This window comes from Pezoporus flaviventris, unplaced genomic scaffold (genome assembly GCF_033815535.1).
Source record: "Pezoporus flaviventris isolate CSIRO_AGI_PZ_B2104156 unplaced genomic scaffold, CSIRO_AGI_Pfla_v1 ptg000015l, whole genome shotgun sequence".
Lineage (NCBI taxonomy): Eukaryota > Metazoa > Chordata > Aves > Psittaciformes > Psittacidae > Pezoporus > Pezoporus flaviventris.
The window spans coordinates 1,819,300-1,840,097 of NW_026892563.1; the positions used below are offsets into that span (position 1 = coordinate 1,819,300).

The following is a 20,798-nucleotide window of genomic DNA, read 5'->3' on the forward strand; positions in this document are numbered from 1 at the left end:
CATTTTAAGAAAAGCTGTGTGAAAGGATGTCAGTGTTGTTATAGCAAACCCTACCACCTGAGTATTGTGACTGTCAGCCTTTATTGCATGCATTAAATATGCAATGCTGTATAGGAAATACACGATAAAATTCTTTATAAATTGCAGCTTGCTCAGCTGAGAGCTTGGTTCCTGGGAAAACAACAGCCAGTTTGTACAGAATAACAATAAAACCAGCATTACTCCCAGCATTACTCCCTTTTGTTGCATTGTTTTCTCTCAAGACCCTAAGACAGAAACAATATCTATTCACTTCTCCATGGTTTTTATTTCTTCTGTATGTAATGAAATGTCCCTGCAAGAAAGAATAAATGAATAATCTGCTCCTATCCATGTGCCAATTTCTGCACTTTTCAGCTAGGCAAAACTCCTGATGATTTTTGCCTGTTTAAAGGTTCTTTTAAAAAGGTTGTGACAGTATCTTTCCTATGTATTACATGTATACCTGTATAAACTGTATGGGTAATGCTTCTTACTCAGTATCCTCTTGCCATCCACTTCTACTGATGTTTACATCAAACTTATTCCTACTTGGCTTTTTGCATCAGTGGCTTGATTGGGACACGGTGGGTAAGCCGCTCTTCCCTACCGAGGCTGTATTACATTGGTTAGCCATGAAACCAGTAGCTCTCTGTGGGCCCAGCTGATACAGTGACTCACAGGCGCTCCCAAAGAAGACGTGTAGGACTTGGCACTTCACACCATTTCCAGCAGAACAGATCAGACTGCTCCAATCTGCACTGAAGGGCCCGCCTGACACCGAGCCAGCCAGTTTGTGGGACCAAAAAAAGAAGCCAAGACAATCTGTCTGCCTTCAAGTGTTTGTCTCCAGCCTGGATCACTCCACAAGCCCCTCAGGAATCCCTGGGGAAAAAAACATTTAGATGGCTGAAGCTTAGGCATTCCCCCCCTTTTTATGTGAAAAATCTCTAAAAATGGTATCTTGTTATGAATGAGACCTGCTGCTTATTTGTATTCAGTCACATATGCTTGTTTTACCTGGTAAATTGTATTTTTTCCTGTATTTTATTTTAGTGACTTGGTGGAGTCTAGTCTAGCTTCTCAAAACAAAACCTCTAGTATAGACCATGATGTGCATGTCAGAAAAAAGGGCTTGGCCTCGGCATCCATGCCTCATTTGCAAGATTTCACATTAGAAAATTCCATCTTTTTAGTTGAGTGAAATTAGCCTTAAACATTTGAATGTAGTAAACAAAAATCTGTTGTACTCTGTTACAACCACAGGATGAGGGAGGAAAATATGATGAACACTGAAGAAACACAGAAGACAAGTGAGCTACGATGTTTAATTTCAGGCATGTAAAATTATGGACTGCTATCCTTACTGAAGCAAAGCTCAAGATTAAAGTTGATATAGTGTTCTGTCTTCTCTATCACATACTGTACTATGGGAAACACCCAAAAGGTGGCAGGTCTCAGTAGAAAGAGTAACTACATCATGTTAAGTGCATGAAACTGGTTACTTGTGAGAAGCACTGTAGGAAAAGGAAATTGATTTTGTGTGGGTTATAACAAAAATCCACAGCTCTCTGCTCAGATTTTGCCACAGCAATAGTTCTATCTAAGCCTTCTCATAAAAATTCGACATGTATTACACCACTTGCAATCTGGCCTCATATTAAAATGACAAGATACACTGATAGAAAAATATTATTTTAATTGCTAGCATATGTTCCTGGAAATTCATGTAGTTATTTTTAAGCATTAAAGCATACTCAGTCATTTATCTTAATTTTTACTTTGTAGCACCACTGCCTTCTATCCTAGACTCAGTTAGAGGCATAGGGGGATAATTAAGGACCACAAAAGCCATTGACAGTATCTTAAGTAGCAACATTGATACCACATTCTCTACCCTTTAGACAATAGTAACACATCTTGAACTTTAGTTCAAGTTACCCTTATAGTTATGGATGATGTGCTGTACTCCTGACATAACAGTATATCCATATACAAACTGCAAGTTCTGGCAGATTTTTAAGCATCAAAGTTTCAGAAGATCAGTTTGATGGCCTGCCATGAACCATGAAGCAGGTCGTTCAGATGTTACAGAAATTCCCTGGGACCTTCCTTCTGAACTACAAAGCTCCAAGTCTTTGACTACACTGACAAGTACCAAGGCCTAAGAGAATATGTCTGTAGAGTGGAAGAGTGGGTGCTGAGGGCCTGATTTTCAAGCTATATATATTTCAGGGATTCCTATGTTTGACTAGTTCCGTTTGAGTTAAACTAAGCAGTCATTTGTGGCTGGAATGCATTAGGTACACTCCTGGAGTACCTCTGCCAGTTTAGCTTCATCCAAAAGGGATCCAGTTCATGCACTCCAACACCACTGCATGCTGTGAATCAAAGCACTGCAAGTAGAGATGATGATGGCATTTACTTCAAAAGTGCATCCCTGGTTCAAACTAAAACACTTAAGTGCCCCAAGGCTCATGAAGCAGTTTGTGTGGAACAACAAACCAAAATGAGAAGCCTGGTGTTTATATACTGCAGCGCCTTAAATTCTATTATCTGTCAGTGCAGATTTTTTTAAAGTTCAAATACATAAAAAATGAAGTATAGTTTTGGTTAGTGTTAGATTAGCAATGCTGGACCATTGCAGATTCCTATGGCATGTTATGTCCAGTGGGCTTCATAACATTTTTCTAATTTAAATAACCATTGAAGCATACCAAGAAAACGGGAGCCAAGTTCAAGCATCCACAACTTGCAGAACTGCATTTTGCCTTTGTGCATCTGAGAGCTGGTGTTTGCCTGGAAGTGGCAGCTGAAAGTGGCTTTAGTTTTAAATTCCACTTTATTTAATTTTGTTTAACTAAATTTTAGTTAATTTTACACTGATTTTTGTGAGCAAAGCTGATAAGTGCAAGCCATACAGGTGGCAGCAACAGAATTTGAAAGCTGAAATTAGGGTTTCATACAGGTTGGAGAAACGCTTCAGTGCTGGAGTCATTTTCACCACTTCAGGCGCTGATCTGAGGGAAAAAAAGGAGATACTGATTTTTAACATCCCTGCTGCCCTTCCCTCCATCCAGCTCCAGGACCAACAGCAGCTCCTGCAGCCCTTTTCCACCCCCTGACCTCCCGGTTCCGCTCGCGGTAACTAACGGCTCTGCGTGCCGGGGGCGTGGGTCAGTTTCCATGCCAAATATAAAGGATAAAAGAGGAAAAAGCGCCCATCCGTGAGGCCAATCCCTCCCCACCCGACAAGACACCTGCCCCACTCCCTGCCCAGGAGGGAGGGCCACGTTCTTCACGGCCCTGACCCACTGCCAGCGACTGACCCCCGCACCCCCACCAGCCCGCAGCGGAGGCACCACCCATGGCTCCTGCAGCCCCTCCTCCAGCCGGCTCCAACCACGGCTGCCACCTGCACCCTGGCAGGACCCCCATGCCCCACCACAGACACCGCCCCACACCCGTTCCCCAGCAGCTAGGATCCAACCGACCCTGCCGCGAGGGCGGGCCGTACTCAAGCTAGGGGCGGTGCCAGGGAGGGAGGAGGAGGGGAAGGATTATGGTTAGCGCCTATTGGTCTATAGGGAGCAGGGGCGTAGCCTTGGCACCCCGAGCTCTCCTAGTATTGGTGAAAGGAAGTGTCAGTGCGGGCTTGGAGGCGGGCTTGGGCGGTTGGTGGTGTCGGTTGAGCGCTGCACTAGGGTGGGATTGCGGCGGGCGGGGGAGCGGGGTGAGGGGGTGGCGGCGAGCCGGCGAGTGAGCGGTCGGGCGCCGCCGGGTATAACGAGAGCGGCGGCAGCGCCGGAACGGAGGTAGGGGAGCTGCGCCGCGCGTGCAACGGAAGGCCACCCCCTGCCCTCCGCCGCCCTCACCTGTCACCTCCCGGGCTCCTGCTGCTGCGGCGAGGCAGCCCTGCGCCTCGCCCCCTTCCCTCAACTCGGTTCCTCCACCCCCACAGCACTGGCCAGCCGCGCACCGCTCAGCACCGCACCGCCGTTGGGCGGCCGCGGCCCGCCCGTTTCCCCCCACCCACCTCATCCCGTCGGGGGCCGTTTCCTGGCCCTGCCGCGGGGCCGGCGGGTGTCTCCGCCGGCGGGTAGAGCTGCTGGGCGCCGCGCCCCGCAGCCCAGGTGCGCCCGTCCAGCATGGGGTGAGGTGGCAATGTCCTCCCGCCCCCCCCTCGGGACTGGGCAGAGCCCGCGGGAGCGGCTGTCTCAGTCCCCCTGGTCCGGGATTCACTGAGGTCCCCCCCGGGAGGTGGGGAGGGAGGCGGCCGCCTGTGGGATTCCGCCCGTATACCGTGTCTTGCGCTGGCTCTCCCCTCTTCCTCCCTAATGCCGTCCTCCCTCTGGTTGGAAGGGCTCATGGCTTCTTCTATAAAAGATACTCCTTAGATTGTAATGATTTGGTGGAGGGAGTGTTTCTCTGAATTATTTGCGTGTGTTATTTAATCGGCTGCGCTATTGCTGGGCTTGTGCATTTTCTGTGCCAGTTAGGAGAAAATACACTAGTTGTTATCAGGTAGGTAGGTGGTGATGGAGAGCATCAGAGGGGCCAACACCCAGGAGAGAGAAGGCAGTTCCTCAATTGGAGCCGCTAGGAAAGAAAAGGAATGCCGGGATTCCCAATGCTGGGCTATTCCTTGATTCTGCTCTCGGGTTTCATCTTTTGTGTTGGTCGGTGAGCAGGGAAAAGTCGGTTGCTATCCCTGGACTAGAGCGCAGAGCACATGGAAAGGAAAAGGATTTTTCTTTAAGCAGGGTTTAGCTGTGAGTTTGTAGCAATGCTTCTTCCTGGGCTGGAGGAGCAAGAAGCTCTGTTCCTATTCCATTCTCTTTAGTGTGTGTGAGGGCTCTGCGTGCTGTTGCTATTGCTGAACTACTCCAGCCTCGCTCTCGGAGATCCTCCTTCTGTCTGCATCGTGTACTGCCTGCCATTGCTGCGGCAGGTAGCTGTCTGAAACAGCAACAGTGTGAAACTGCCATAGTGAAATTAGTAATGATCATGCAAATTCCTGTGTGCTGTGCCTTGGCTGTGGGAAGCTATTGCCTGACTGACTTGGTAGACTTGTCAAGGTGGTAATACATTAGTTGCAGTCATATCTGGAAGAGTTCTTACTTATTGCAGATACATATTTATTTAGCAAAGCTTCAGAATGTCTCAAATAGGCTGCAAGAGAGTATAAGACAGAAGAGGGCTAGGAAAATCCATTGGCATACTGATAGATGCAGGTCATGAATGGCCTTCAGGTTCTGCAATATTGAAGGAGAGGAGTTTTAAATCGTCCTGTTAGTTTCTTTTTGTTGTCATTATGCCTTATTTTTTTTCCAGAAAGGTGTTGCGCACTGCCAGCTTCCAGTGTAATGAATGATCGGGTTATATACTGCCAGCTGATAATGGTTTCTTGGCTAGGGCAACCCACAATTCCTACTTCATTTTACTATCTATGAGAACATAAATTTTACCTATGAGAACACTATTTTTTTTTTTTCCCCTGGATCTCAGTGTAAGGATATCAAATCTAATATTTCAAATAGTCTGTTGCATTTACTGAAAGCAACATAATCTTTTTAGATTTTTCTTGTCGCTGTGTGTGCTGACTTAATAGCAAAAGAGATCTGCAGCTGAAAAAAAAAAAAACATGAAAGCTTTTTATAAGATATACCTGCCTGTATTAGAAACATGAGGCACCAATAGTTGGATTGAATAATAGAAGTATTGGCTTTTTCTATCGTACAGTCTTAAGAACTACCTCTAGTTGTGTGGGTGTTTGAGATTTCTCTCATTTTTGCTCATTTGGCAATAGGAAGGAAAATCTTCCCCCTTTGTACTTTTGGCACAATATTCTGCAAGGAGAGAGCTCTCTGCCTAAAGAAGCTTCCACATTGAATCGCTCTCAGGAGTATGGTCTTGCTGGTCAGTATTTAACTAAAACTGCAATATTTAGGAATTTAAATCAAAATTGCATCAAGAGCTTTGTTGCCTTGTTTTAGGGTTAGATTTTTCTGCCATGCAGAAAACCAGGATGATATATTACTGTGGGGTCAAAGACCATAGTTGATAAGAAATGGGAGAATTCTAAAGCTGTAACAACTGAGTGCTGCAAGGAGCAAGTACTATACCATATTTTGGAACTAGATCTTTTGGATTTATTTCAGCTAGTACTTTGACCTGCAGGTGAAAGTAATTATCATTCAAAACCACACATGTAAAAAATACTTGCATTTTGCCTGATTTTTAACTTTAATTAAATGATGACATTTTTTAATGAATCTGATTTATAACCCGTTGTTTTACACTAGAGATTTTTTCTTTTTTTTTTTAATGTAGGAGATCTAAACTTCACGGAAGCAGAAACTAGAAATTTGTTTTGATTCCCTTTGTCTAACTTTAAAATGAGTTTTGTAACAAACCTGTTAGTGTTGCAGCTGGTCTGCTCTGGCTTAGTTTTCAGAACTTGAACTATTGAAACAAATAAATTGCAGATCCATTTAAATGTTTTCATAGCTTCTTTCTGTTTAATTTAATAGTGATGAGGAAAAAATACTTTGAGATAAAAATACTGAAATGTTTACTGTAGCTCTATAGTCCTAATAAAACTCTTGACAGTATCAGTTTCATAAGCGTTTTTTACTAGTGAAATAACTACAGGAAAATGTAAAAAGTTGTGTGGTCAGTGTAGAGAGAACATTTTTGTAAAGAAGTTTGGGCTAGTTTGTTGGAAGTTATTACTGGAGCACTCCTACAGTTAATACCATGTTCCAGTGTTTAAAGGGTCAAGACAAGGCAAAGACGAGGGGTAGTGGGCACAAGTTACTCCTATTTGGACATGAGAGGAAAATTTTTTTGCAGTGAGAACAATCAGCTACTGAAATAATCTCCCCAGGGAAGTGGTGGATTCCCCAAAGTTGGACACTTGTAAGATTTGCCTGGACAGGATGCTGGGACATCTACTCTAGACCATGTTTGGTCCATAAAGGTTGGACCAAACGATTCTTGAGGTCCCTTCTAAGCTGGTATGCTATGATTCTGTGAACTATAGTGCCAATGTAGTTTGACGCTAGCAGGGGCTAGGGGGTTGTATGGAGGAGGGCCATGTGAGCAGGAGGAGAGCTAAGATTGCAAGTACAAGGTAGAATAAGAGAATAATTTCTGCATATAGAGAACACCCTCTCTCTATAATGAAAAGCCACTTCAGTACTGTTATAAAAATAGCTATTTATAATACTGACTATATATGGATGCTCTTGAAAACTGTTCACATATAAGCATTAGCTTTCTCTTAAACACAGAACACTCACCAGTACGAATTTGGAAAGAAAAAAACTAACTAGCGGTTTTACTAAATATTATTTAGGCTGTGGATAAAATGTGAGTTCTTATCTAGGAATATTTTCTTGAGCTTACATGCTTACTCTGAGCAGAGCATTAACAGTGTCATGAAACAGTAACGAGAGGGAGCAACCCCAAAAATATTTTGACATGGAGGATAAATGAAGTCATTGTGAACTGTGTGCTGCTCATGGGAAAAGGACAAAATTGGATTCTATTTGTCATAACTTCTATTTGAGATTTTTAAGGAATTTTAGCACTATTCATGAGCTAGACCTGCCAACTCTAGATTTTTATCTTTTACATCAGAACCTCAAGGCACAAGAATGATCAGTGACTTGCTATCACTAAAGAATGTATGTTACTAGTGAGGAATAGAGTTTATTTCCTGGTTCCATATTCTGTATTATAACTATAATGCTTTGGTATCTAAATGGAGATTTGTTTGTGAAGGTAATACCAGCTTTCTGCATGAAAAGAAGCAAGAATTAATTTCATAATATAAATTGAGCATTAAAACAATATATAAGTAAACTGAGGAAATTACTGTTCCAACATCGGCTCTCTTGATGAGTCTGTGCACCTTCATAATACATATGGATGAAGGAAAAATGTTAAACTTCTCAATGTTCACAACACTAATGTATTCAGCTTTTAAGAATAAGGGGTTTTATTTAGAATGTGATAATATATTTCTTTGTCACTGTATTAAATATGATATTTTTGCATACCAGAAATAATTGTGCTAAAAATCTTGAAAATGCATTGAAAGAACAAAATAAATTTAAAAGGATCTACTTGTCTTAAACTCTGTTGCTATAGAAATATTGAACACACACACACACACATATATATACATACACGCACGCATGCACACACTTTTTTCCTCCCTTCTCAGAGGCAACCAAGAGAATTTCATAGGAATAGGCTAGCCTTCAGAGAACTTCCAAGCCCATTCTTTTTAGGCAAAATAACTTCTGGAAAATAACGCATGGGCTCACAAGTTAAGAGTTCTGTTCTGCTTTTCTGCCAGTATGAAGGTTGATACTTAAGTTACATTTAGTTGCTGTGGAGTCAACATAATCCATTGCTGTGTCTTAAAATGAGGAAAATCTCTATGGAGTAAGTAGTTAATATATGTTATGACTTTCTATGGTACTTGTCAGTGATACTGAAATGTTTAGGTCTCCAGAATCTTTACTGGAGTCGAATTATTTTTTCTGCAATTACTGCAGAAGAGATGCTGGTGTGTTCCAGTTCAGCTTCAAATTTATATTCCTAATCCAGTGGTTAAACTTTCTAGTGTTGGAATTGTCTGTTAATGTCGTGAAAATTAATCCTTTATTCTATTATTTTGATTATTAGGATAACATAATGTAACACTTGTTTTGGAAAAAGAAGATAATCTTGTTGGGGGTGGCATTCATGACAAATACATGCCTGGCAAGATTTCAAAAAAAGGTGGGGGAGGAAACCCCCAAACAAAAACCTCTCAAATTTCTTCTCTGGAAACAAACAAACAAAAAAACCAAACCAAAAAGCAAAAAAAAAAGAAAAACAAAACAAACCAAAATGCGAATCAGTTCTTAGCTGAATGCTCATTATGCCAGCCACAGAGAGCTCCATTATTTTGGTGAATTGTATCACTGTCTCATGTTAACCTTTTCTTACAGATGACTACAGAAATACAGATCTTGATGGTAACACACTGCTTCCTTCAACTGAAGGAAAGTGAGAATGTGGCTGTAAGGTTCAATAGGTTCAAATATTTATTCAACTATTAAGTATACGAAAAATTATAATTCTTGGAGCTTGAATATGACAATAACATTTTTTCCGTAATTGTCAGTCATCATGCATTGTAGGAACTGTACATTTCTTAGTGAATTCAGAGAAATGGTTAACACAATGATTTCTTTTTAGCGGAGAATTCTTATTTAGCTTGGTTCCTTAGAACTATGTTTTGGTTGATCTCATCTAGCAATTAACTGTGAAGCCCTTGTGTTTGTGGGGAAGCCCTTAGTTTTCAAGCTCGGAAGTTGTTGTGATCTTGGAATGGATTACTTAAAGTTTTTATTGAATTGATAATTAACTGAGGTAACTGTTTGACATACAATCACTCTGAGTTTTTCAGTACATTTGGTTTACTTTGAATGAGCTTAGCGCTTATGAAGTACTCCCATTTACATCTGAAGTGAGTGAATAGCTACTTGAATGTACATCATTTCAGTGCTTTACAGACTCATCCCTTTCTGACCTTGAGAAGGTAGATCTCTGTTTGGCCTGTATGTTATAGACTGGGTGACATTTTAACTTGTTAGGACAATCTGATTTCATGACCACAGGATAACTCCCATCTGGTAACTTTTTTAAGCTTTGTACTAGTAAGTGGGACTTTATACTTAAAAATTTAAAGCATAGAAACTTTTGAATTAAACTTGAGAACACAGTAAATTTGTGTTTATAAGCTTCCTACTTGTTGCTACATTTCCTAATCTTAAGAAGGTATTCGTATTTTTTCTAATTTATTTATTTATTTTTTTTTAATAATTCACATCTAACCGTCTCGCTGTGTTTGCATACACATGCACCAGCACTGTGGCTGATGTTGGTAGAGCAGAAGGTGCTTGGTGGTGTGCACTGCTCTTTTTCTCTCCCTTTTCATCTGGACAATATTTCTAGATGATGGTGAAGAAACTGTGTTCTGATGGGAGTCTTGTAGTAGATAAGCTTCAGGGATTTGGATATTAGTCTCTGCTGGCTCTAATGCCAAATTTTAGTGTGCCTGGTAAGAGTAACTTGCATGCTGCAGCATATTAAGATAATTGCAGGTTCATCAGAGCAGTTTTCCATGAATAAATATAATGCGGTTTGATTGTTCTGCATTTTCAAGATGGTGTTGTTTGTGGGTTGTTGGGTTTTGGTTTTTTGGGGGGTTTTGTGAGTTTTTTGTTCTGTTGTATTTTTAAGATTGTATTTTTGCTTATATGAAATACTAATAGCAAAACTGAAGTGCGTGGAAGATGGGGATATGTCATAGTCAGCTTTTTATAAAGCTCTTCTTGTCAGAGCCATTGATGGCCTGGCTTCTCAAGCGAAGATTTGGGAAGGGCTTTAACCACGCTTACTACAAGCATGATGACCAAGGGCATGTGGGATATGCAAATCTGGTTGGAAAAAAGGGTGCTTAGGCAATCACGAAGTGTCCAACCAGGATTGTCATCTCCTGAGTGATCTCGACCTACCCATGCGCTGGTCCGCCCGCATGCAAGGTTGGATCTGCAGCTTCCCATGCACCTTGTCACCTACCATTTTGACCCTTGCCTGTCCATACAGACAAGTGAGAGTAAGCCCTTCCAGCCTGTGCAGTGGATTTTTTTTAGATGAGGTGCAGCTTGCAGAACTGGCCCCACCCTTTACACCTGAGGTTTAACTAGCTAGGACAGTGACAGCAAAGTCCACAGGTTGTAGGTTTTGTAAGTGTCCTTCTCTACAATGGAAGACCATATGAGGCTAGATGAGCTCTATCAGCCTGGGTTTGAAGATAGGAGTTTTCCTTCTTCTGTGAGAAAGGCCTGTCGTCGCTAACAAAGATTCGGGAAAACCTTTACCCATGCATTCTGAACAAGATTGTCATCTCCTGGGTCAGTCACAAGCGACCGATGACACAATAGCACAACATCAAGCATCTAGGCGGGATTCTTAGAGGCATCAGTCATAAGCCCTCGGATGCTAGCCTTGCGCCAGTGGCTCCTCAGCCAAGCACACACACCAGGAGTCTGAACCTGCGGTTCCTCTCGTACTGAGCAGGATTACTATTGCAACAACACATCATCAGTAGGGTAAAACTAACCTGTCTCATGACGGTCTAACCCCAGCTTACGTTCCCTATTAGTGGGTGAACAATCCAACGCTTGGTGAATTCTGCTTCACAGTGATAGGAAGAGCTGACATCAAAGGATCAAAAAGCGACATTGCTATGAATGCTTGGCCGCCACAAGCCAGTTACCCCTGTGGTAATTTTTCTGACACCTCCTGCTTAAAACCCAAAAAGCCAGAAGGGCTTGTTCTAAATTCCTATTAACCTGCTGTGTTCAGCAAAAACTTCACAGTAGCTGAAAACAAATTGCAGGAAAAGTTTCCTCTTCTGTTTTTTTGTTTTGAACACTTGGCAGCATTTTGTTTATTCCCTGGAGTCACTGAAGCCCTCTCTACAAATATTTGTGTACATGTAATAAGTTAAACATATGTTTAACTTCAGTTACATTGCTTACGGAGGAGCGTATGCAGGATTGGGACCCATCTGACTTCAATTTTTATGTAACCCCCTTCATAGGTGAAGAAATATTGAAACCATCAAAACATACAGCACTTCATATAGTAGATGGAACTGGTTTTAATCTCACATCTTAATTGCTATTTCAAATTTATGTTGTTCAAAATCATTGGTAGATATACTGGCAGCTCTTAAGAGTTGATTTTTGTGTTGTTAGAATATAGTTTTGGGAATGCAAAATAGGGGATGGGCATAGTTTTATGATAATTTGGAACAAGTTTGCTTTTTATGTTATGTACCATTTGAGATAAAGTTTAATTTGCTTATGGGTGGGTTACTTATAGAATGATTTATCCAAAATTTACAGCTGTTTTTGTCAAAGAGTAGGCGATTGTTGTAGCAGTGACAATAAATGTTAATAATGTTCAGTTGTGAACCTTGGAACATAAAAAAATTATATTTTTTTTTACTGTAAGATGGGTGTTCACTGAAGTGAATCTGAATTTATTAACGAATATAGAATACCTTCTTCCCAAGTTTCTGCTGCTGTTTTTAGTAGGATTGTTTAGGATATTTTGAAGCGACAATTAACATCAGGGATGGATGAGGGACTTCAGGGGGGTGTCTAGTTAGACCTTCTGCTCAAAAGCAGTATTTCCTAAAATATTATTCCTAAAATGTCACTAGGAAGAAGTTGCGCAAAATTAAACTGCCATTCTCTTTCCAGGACAGTTCCCCACCCCCCCACCCCCTTCCCCCACATATTCTATGTTCAACTCATTTTAATGACACCGATACGTTACCTTCTTTAGAGCACTTGAAAGGTAATTCTGGCTAAAAGGAAGCAAAGTTTTTGGCGCAGTCAGGTTTTGGGTTTTTTATTCCTTTTGACTAGGAGCTCCCCTTTTTTTAGTTTGTTGCTACTCTTAATCTGCCACATCAACTATGTTGCTATCTGGTTAGTTTAACCTGCAAAAGTGTTTCCACTCTTTTTGCCTTGCTTGTCAGGCTGGCATGGAGTTCCATTATCCATGAATCCACCACTGCAGACATGCATGCATAGCATGCTGCCGTCTACCTACATTTATCAGCTTTAAAAAAAACCTTAAAGAAATCCCCCAAATTCCTCACCCTAACTAATCCTTGTATGAAAACACCTACAATGAGTCTGTGTTCACTTCAGAAGTTTCGTGCTTTAGAAACTTGGGTCTAGCTTATGGACCTCTTCACACTTTCCTGATCCATCTGTTCATCTAGCACAGCTTCTTCTCTATCCCTTCACACAGTCTTAGGCTGTTGAAATGCAAGACGCCTTTGCAGATCCTTTAATTGGTAGTAGTCTTTATTTTATCTACATGTTTTTGTATTTCTTAGTGAGGAAAAAAAAAATCAAAACCACCAAAAAAAAACAAAAAAAAACCCAAAAAACCAAAACCAAAAAAAAAACCAAAAAACCACAGACACCAAAAACAGCCCAAAAAAACCACCCCAAAATCCTGTTTTCAATTCTCCTTTTTTTTTGTTTGCACTATTTTTAAAGGATATTTTAAATTACATGCCGTTATAATGTTTTTATGCAACCATTCTTTCTCTACTTAACTGTGAAATCTTGTTTGGGTACAGCTTGTGTCGAAAGGCAGTTATTTGTGGAATGCTTTAGCTGTATATCGTGATGTAGAGTCAGTAATGTGTTGATCTAGTAAGTCTACAGGCTAAAGCTACTACTTCATGCAGTATAGTGTCTTATAAAACAGAAAACCTTGAAGTGGGGAGTGTCTAGTGCTGTTGAAATGTTTTGTGGAACAGGTGGACTTCAAGGTTCTATTTTGGTTTGAGGGAAGGTTGCTTATGCAATTGTTCCATATGTCCTTCCATCTGTCCATTAGCCTGTCCTCCCACCCTGCCAGGAACTTCTGAACCACTCGCTCAGTTCCCAGTCAACTTTGGCAGAGGGGCAGCTCTGTTGCAGACATCCAGGTCTCACAGAAACAGGCAGATGGTTAGAGAAAAAACTGGATAAGAAAATGTGGGGACTCTGTTTTGTGTCTCTGTGGTCAGCCTGTCAACCTATCATGGAATTTGCTGCCTTTTGCCAAACTAGGGTGCAAGGTAAGGGTAGTACAGAAAGTGAGAGAGACATGAAGCTGATGTGATGGGTTACTGCATTGTGCATAATGGAGGGAATGTCATGGGGCAATAGTTTGTGGATATTATTCTAAGAGGGAAGTAAGGGTATTCTTATGGGTGGACATAGGACCCAGAGTTACTGTGGAGACCTGTTTGACAGTCCCTGACGTAGGTTATGCAGAAGTGCAACTTACATTTTTAAAGAATTCCTTATCTTTAAAGGAACTGGGGGAAGAGCTGCTCATTTTAAACCTGTCATAAAGAGCAAGGAAGAAGGAGAGAATTGTAGGTGGAATAGAAAACATGTCATCTGATGTACGTGGGTAAGAGGTTGTGCATATCCTACAAAGTCAGTGACAGAAATACGAACTTGATGCAGGAAGAACAGTGACAGCCAACCAGGAAGAACTTCAAACATAGAATCTCATATATAGAACAGAAGGGGATCAGGGAGAAAAGAGGTGCTGCAGCACAGCAAACTGAATCGAAATTACTGACATATTTCTTGAAAAACTTGGAAGGCTGAAATGTTGTGTTCAGTTTAGGATTTCAAGAATTCTGCAATTTCCAACACAACAAATGGGTTTCTTGACTTTCTTGAAAAACTGTGCTACTGCTATGAATAAAACCAGATTTTGGTGTGAAGGTGACAGTGCAGGATGCCCACAGCAATACTAAAAAAAAACAGTGTTTTCAGAAGGTGAACCTTGACTCTGATTTTCCTGACCAAATAGCTATTGCTGTCATTAGCAGATCATTAATTCCGTTTCAGTAAATTCAATGCACATTGACATTTTAGTTGCCTCAAGCTCTGTGAGGGAACAGCATATTTGGAAAAAAAAAACAAACAACAAAAACCAGTCATGGCCTTACTTCTGTTAACAGAGTTTTTCAGTTGATTCAGCTGACTCAAATTATCTGATACAACTCACCAAAAAAAAAAAATCCATGTATACTTGTAATTAAAGTATTTGAAACATAAGGCTGTTTTAACTATAAGTTTGGATACTAGGAGGTGTGTTGTTTTTCTTCTGGGGTAAATCAAATTTGTTTATACAAGTCATCATAAAATATGGTGACTAAAATGCTGTTGCAAATGATGGGTATGGATAAGCGGAGATGGGAAGATATTTGTGTTAAGGCCGAAGTCTGCTTGCCTTTGATCATACAAAGTACTGAACAGCCCTGGGAGGCTAGGAGGCCTATCCTGTATTTTTCCACGCCAGTAAAATGGGTGACCTTTTGTTTGACTGTTCCAGTTATACTCACTTAAAATAAAATTTGAGCTATTGTTGGCCATTTCAGTGAAAGTGGAATGGCAGATCAAGCTTGTTAGCTTGCTGCTCTTCAAAGAAATTAACAAAGAGGAAGTATGCTGTCCTTTTAAATAGGCTACATGAAGCTTCAATGCTAGTGAGAAAAGATTGTTCAGTCATAGAAAATACAAATGAAAAGTTTTATTCTGGTAAATTTACTTTCCGACTCCAGAATCAATGGGTTGGTTGTTTGTTTTTTAAAATTAGTTCTGACACTTTTTAAGTATCTTGGTGTTTAAAAGAATTTATTAGCAGTGATTGTAACTTTCATGTTGTGACTGTCAGACTATTTTCTGGATTTTGCTCCATTGCCTATGGTTTAATATAACTTCTTGCTCACTTCGTGCTCTTGATCATTAGTTTTATTTTTGATCTCTTTACCTCGTGAAGTACAGCAATAGTTGGAACAGAATGGTCCCGACTGAAGTACGACAAGCATGAGCCTTTACCATCCAACAGACATACATGCCCGCAGATCTGGGGAATGACTTGTAGTGTAAAAAGTACAAGGGTGATGTTGTAGGGCATGTAGTGCCTGAAAATAAGAGTATGGGGATTTTATACTGTCAAATCTTGAGTATAGGGGCTGGGCTGTATGATGGCACCCCCATCCTAATTTGTGGTTATGGAAGTTGCTGTACAGATAAATGAGTGCTTTCAGTTTCCCCCATCTGCGGTGAGCATAACTACTCCTATCCTTAAAGCTGGTTTTGTGTATAATGCTGAGAATGAAATAGTGGGAACTGGGTTGCAGTAGTGGAATAGAGATAGGGATGAAAATGAGCATATTTTACAGACTTTTCATCTGCTGTGGAGCTGTGACATTGGGAGACCTGTACACTGGGTCTCACAGAATACTGTGTGCCTTACTCTGGGCTGCGGGACTGAGAAGGGTCTGGTGCAAGGCTGGGGTGAGAGGTTGCCCATGTGGATAGGACTCCTACTAGACTTGAGCCTTCCTGCTTGAGGTGAAACACTGCCTGGACAGGATGTACTGCCCAAGTACAGTGTTATTCAGTGGACAGCAGTCCTTTTGCTCTGCTGCTAATGTCTGAGAGGTTATGTCATGCTAAAGGTTTAAACTGAGGGTCTGGGTTCAGTTTAGTGTTCTAAGTGTGGGATTTGACAGTTCTATATGTAGCATATATATTTGTGCGATGTTAATTTGTGGGCTTTTTTATCATTTCATGTTCATTCATATCTCTCAGGATGAAAATCCAGCCCACCTGGGAAGCTGAAATAATTGAATTTTATTTCAGGTGCAATGATAGATGAAGATGAAAATGGACCTTTAAAATCAATTACATTTGCGAGATGGATGGTGAATTTTCTCTAACTTCCTTTTCCTTTTCTGATAGACTCTACCAATTTACTGAGAAACTGCAGGACAGATTAAAAGAAATTGCAGGCTTTCATATTCAGTAGGTATGGCAGACTGGTGGTGAAATTCCTCTGCTGAAAACCAGAAATAAATTTAAATGTCATGTGAATTGCTTGATGTCTGCCAATACCTGGTAGTTACATAAAACGGATTTTTCATCATGATACCACAGCAGAAGTGGCATTATAGTACATTTTTACTTAGAGTTTAAATCTAAAAATAAAATAGCAAAAGCTAAGATTGTTTTTAACATGTAATAACAGTTGTATGAAATTACTTTTGTCTAATTGCATTGTACAAGTATATTACGGGAGCATAGTATGTCCTTATGGTTCTATAGGGTTATAGTTGAACAGCAAATGTTGCTGGGCACGTGTTTGTAGGCTAGAGAATTTCCTGTGATGGTTGCTGAAGATTGACTCTAAGAGTACACAAATGTACAAAATATACTGTTAATGCTCTACAGTTTTATTATAAATCAAACTGTTAAATTGTTACAAAATCAGATTTTAAATTAAAAAGCCTGATTTTATGCTGTATTTAATATAGTTTGGCTAAAAAATAGTCTTCTGCTGTTTGTGGTATTACGGTGTGACATTGATTCTCATATGGACCACTTTTGTTGTTATTTATGATCCTTCATGGGGCACTGCCAATGATGCTTTATTGATATTGGGGAAATATTGGTGTCCCTGCCCATGGCAAGGGTGTTGGAACTAGATGATCTTGAGGTCCTTTCCAACCCTAACTATTCTATGATTCTATGAAATACTGGATTTTACTTTTTTTTAATAAGGAATATATTTTGTTTCTTTGTGGGATATTTAAGTAACAAAGAAAATAATGCTATGCTAAGAGCTTATTATATTGAATTTTTTGTCTTTTAAATATGCCTCCAAAATACATGACCTGAAAAGAAATTATTCAAAAGGTATATGGAATGCTGGATTATGAAGGGAGGTGGTTTAAAGTAATTTTTAAGGAAGTATTTTTCTGGAATATGTGCATATTATTTTTTCTACCAACTTGTTCAGTTTAATTAGTCTTTTCCCATTTTCTGTGATTAAATGAAGACAAGTAGACATTCTCTTTTGAGCATTGTTCCTTAACAATACAGAATAAAGTAATGTATGTTGTGCTTGTCAGTTTTATAGCCATTATAACTCATTAAGATGCTTTCTAATAATTCCACCTGAGGAAAATAATATTGCCATTTAATTAACAGATGGAAAAAAAATCATTGGAGGAGAAGAATCTTTGTTCAAATTAATATAAAGAAAAATGAAAGCAAGTATTGAGAAAGTTCACTGCAATGTTTACGAGAAATGTAATTCTCTTGAAGGAGAAACATACAAAATAGGTTTCCAAATAGATTTTGAGTTAAGATATCAGTAGTAGGGTGAGAGAATACTGTACATGTGCCTGTGCTAGATATATATGGTACAGTTGTGATTGGAATGCTAAAAAATGTGGAATATAAGTCAAGGTAGTAACTGGATTTAATTCTAAATGAATAGGAGTTCTAGTGTGCAGCCACTGACTAGCTTTTATTATGGTTCAGTACTGTGCTTCTAAAGTATTGTGAACGTGTCATACCTGAATCAAAGTCTAAACACTATTAAACGTATGTCCTTAAGTCACTTCCCTTTCAGAACAAAGGGATTAGGCGAAAACAGGACTTGGTCTTTGAGTAGTGTGAAACAGATAGTTAAATTTCCAGATGATTAAGAATTACTTACCTACATTTGTTAGAAGAGATACAGCCTTCAACATTTTCAACTCTTTGGAGAGTCAGTTTTTGCAATCAAGTAGTCTGAGGTTTTGTTTGAACATCTACCAAAATTATGGGACACCAAGTAAGGATAATATGCATGGTTTTTAATTGCCCTCCTGCCTTCAAGGATTTTAGATAATAAAGTATTGTGTGCCATGATGTAAATTACTATAACCAGTTATTCAAAGATAGTGAGTGGACTAAATAAATAAAATTTTGAAAGAGTGGACAAATAGATGTGGTTTAAAAATCTTTGCTGCCTGAGGTGTTGTGCTGAGGATGACCTTAAACAATACTGTTGAGTTCTGTCAATGGGCCTATTTTATTGCCTTGTTTTGTGTGTCTTTAAGGTTTGTTAAATGAGTTGGAGAAATACAAATTGGAGAAACTTTGAGAAAACGGAAATCTATAGCATGTGTATGCCTTTTGGTAGAAACTGAACATTCTGGGCTGTATGTGAAATTGTGATGTTGTTTTTGCCTTTGTTGCTTGGCTCTGTTCAGGATGTGCACTTTTCTTTTATGTGCCACTAGTCATACGCCGTTTATACAATTTTAAGGTAGAAAAGCAGTGAGTGTTTTCTTTGACACTTACTTGGTTGAAGAGTATAATAATCAAGTAGCCCTTTTGCAAAATAATGAACATGATTTCTAGCCCTCTCTAATTATATGGTAATACTGTAAGCTCTCCCTGTATTCTATTCCCTGCAGCAGAAGCATTAAATGAATTGGAGCTGGCAGATGTGACCAGCAAAAGTTTTCATCTTTTGTGCTTAATAAGCCTGAAGGTAGAAGTTAAGTGGAAGTGAAGTTGGTGGTGGATATACTGAGAAGGCATTTCAGGTAGATTTTGCAGCTTTGTCTATGGCATGAGATGGGGTGTTCTGAGCAGACTTTGGAGTGTCACTGCTCCTGTCTCTCTCTGTGTAGGAAGTTGTCTGGAACTTCAGTTTTCTTCTTTTGAATTACAGGATTATAGAGATTTTAGAATTTTTGGCTCAGCAGTTGAGATTACTGAATAGGAACCAAACCAAAAAAGACTCCCTAAGTTGTAGACTGCTTTTAAGGTAGGCTATTGAAGTGTGCTGAGCTCTTTTATTCAGTAATAATTGTCATTTCCCCCTAGAAGTTCCAGTAATACATCCTTAACCGTTTTGTCCATTTGTATTAAAGAGATGGAAGGTTAGGATGGTGCTTCAGTGGTTTTGCTTGTGATTGGTGTAGGGTTTAAGTTGGTTTGCATTTTTTTGTTCTCTGTTGCGATTTCACGGAATTTCGCAGGCTCTTTGTTCTTGTTGGGAAATATTGCTCAAATTATGAATGGCTAACTGCTTAGTGATGCATTTCAATCAAGTTTACCACTTTATTGTGATCTGCTTTGAACAAATTTGCTTTTTTTTTTTGAGGACCTTGCTGTATCTTTCTGCAAATCTCTGGAAGGCATGATGAAGATCAGTGGTAGAAATGATCCTGTTTTTGTGCCATGGGTCAATTTTAGAATTGCTGCCATGGAGGGCAGGTGTTAAATAGGGTATGTGTAGGAAGTGAATGAGGATTGTTCTATCTATTAACAATTTTTTTTAATGTAAGAATGAAGATGTTACTTGCCCCTTTTTTAATGGCTGTCTACTTTTTAGTAGCTTAACTGTTGATGTCTAGAAATGATTAAGACTAAATGCATATAGTGTCCAAAGTGTTTATCTGGAGTTTAATTTGCAATACTCTGATCTTCTAAAGAGGTAAAGTATTTCTTTTGTGACTCTGTAGTTTAGTAATATAGTTGCTTCATGTGGTTTGTTGTTAAATCAAGCAATGTTTGGTTTAACATCAAACCAAGATCTTAAAAGCAAGATGTTAGTTTTGGACTACTGTGAGCACCTCAGAATCTGAGCTACCTTATATATAATTTGGGCAAAGTCAAAAGTTGGTTATTTAGTAAGGGTTGCTTGACTACATGATGCATTTTTTGGTCATACAGTTAACAGTTTTGTTGTTCTAATTAGGACATGAAACTGTACTATGAACTTGATAATATTTTTATCTTGAAGACTAAAGGTCTAGTAGTAATTGTTATTACACAAACTACATTTTTAGCTTTGCAGTCCAACTGAACTCTTTTATATAAGAAAATAAAACAAATGAAGTTAAAGAGTATATCTTCTTTATAAAATATTCAGGTAGTGTATATTAGGTTTCATAGAGCAGTTGAATGGTTTGGGTCGGAAGGGACCTTAAAGATCATATAGTTCCAACCCTCCTACCATAGGCAGGGACACCTTCCACTAGACCAGGTTGCTGAAGAGCCCATTCAGCCAGGCCTTGAACACCTTCAGGAATGGGGCATCCACAGCTTCTCTCAGCAACCTGTTCTAGTGTCTTGACACCCTAACAGTAAATAATAGCTTTCTAATATGTGAACTCTATCTCCCCGCTGTCAGCCTAAAGCCATTCCTCCTTGTTGTGTCACTACATGCCCTTGAAAAAAGTCCCTCTCCAAATTTCTTGTAGGCCCCTTTACGTACTGGAAGGCTTTAGGTACTCTAAGGTCTCCCCAGAGCCTTCTATTCTCCAG

General features: G+C 39.7%; 1 protein-coding gene across 2 annotated transcripts in view; it reads left to right on the top strand.

The window, feature by feature from the left end:
- Positions 1-3,772: 3,772 nt before the first annotated feature.
- CDKL5 (cyclin dependent kinase like 5) overlaps positions 3,773-20,798 on the top strand; it is a 132,159-nt gene continuing 115,133 nt past the window's right edge. For both annotated transcript variants that reach the window (XM_061453201.1, XM_061453202.1), the window contains exon 1: positions 3,773-3,833. The gene's annotated coding sequence lies outside the window, so the exon portion shown is untranslated. The remainder of the gene's footprint in view (positions 3,834-20,798) is intronic.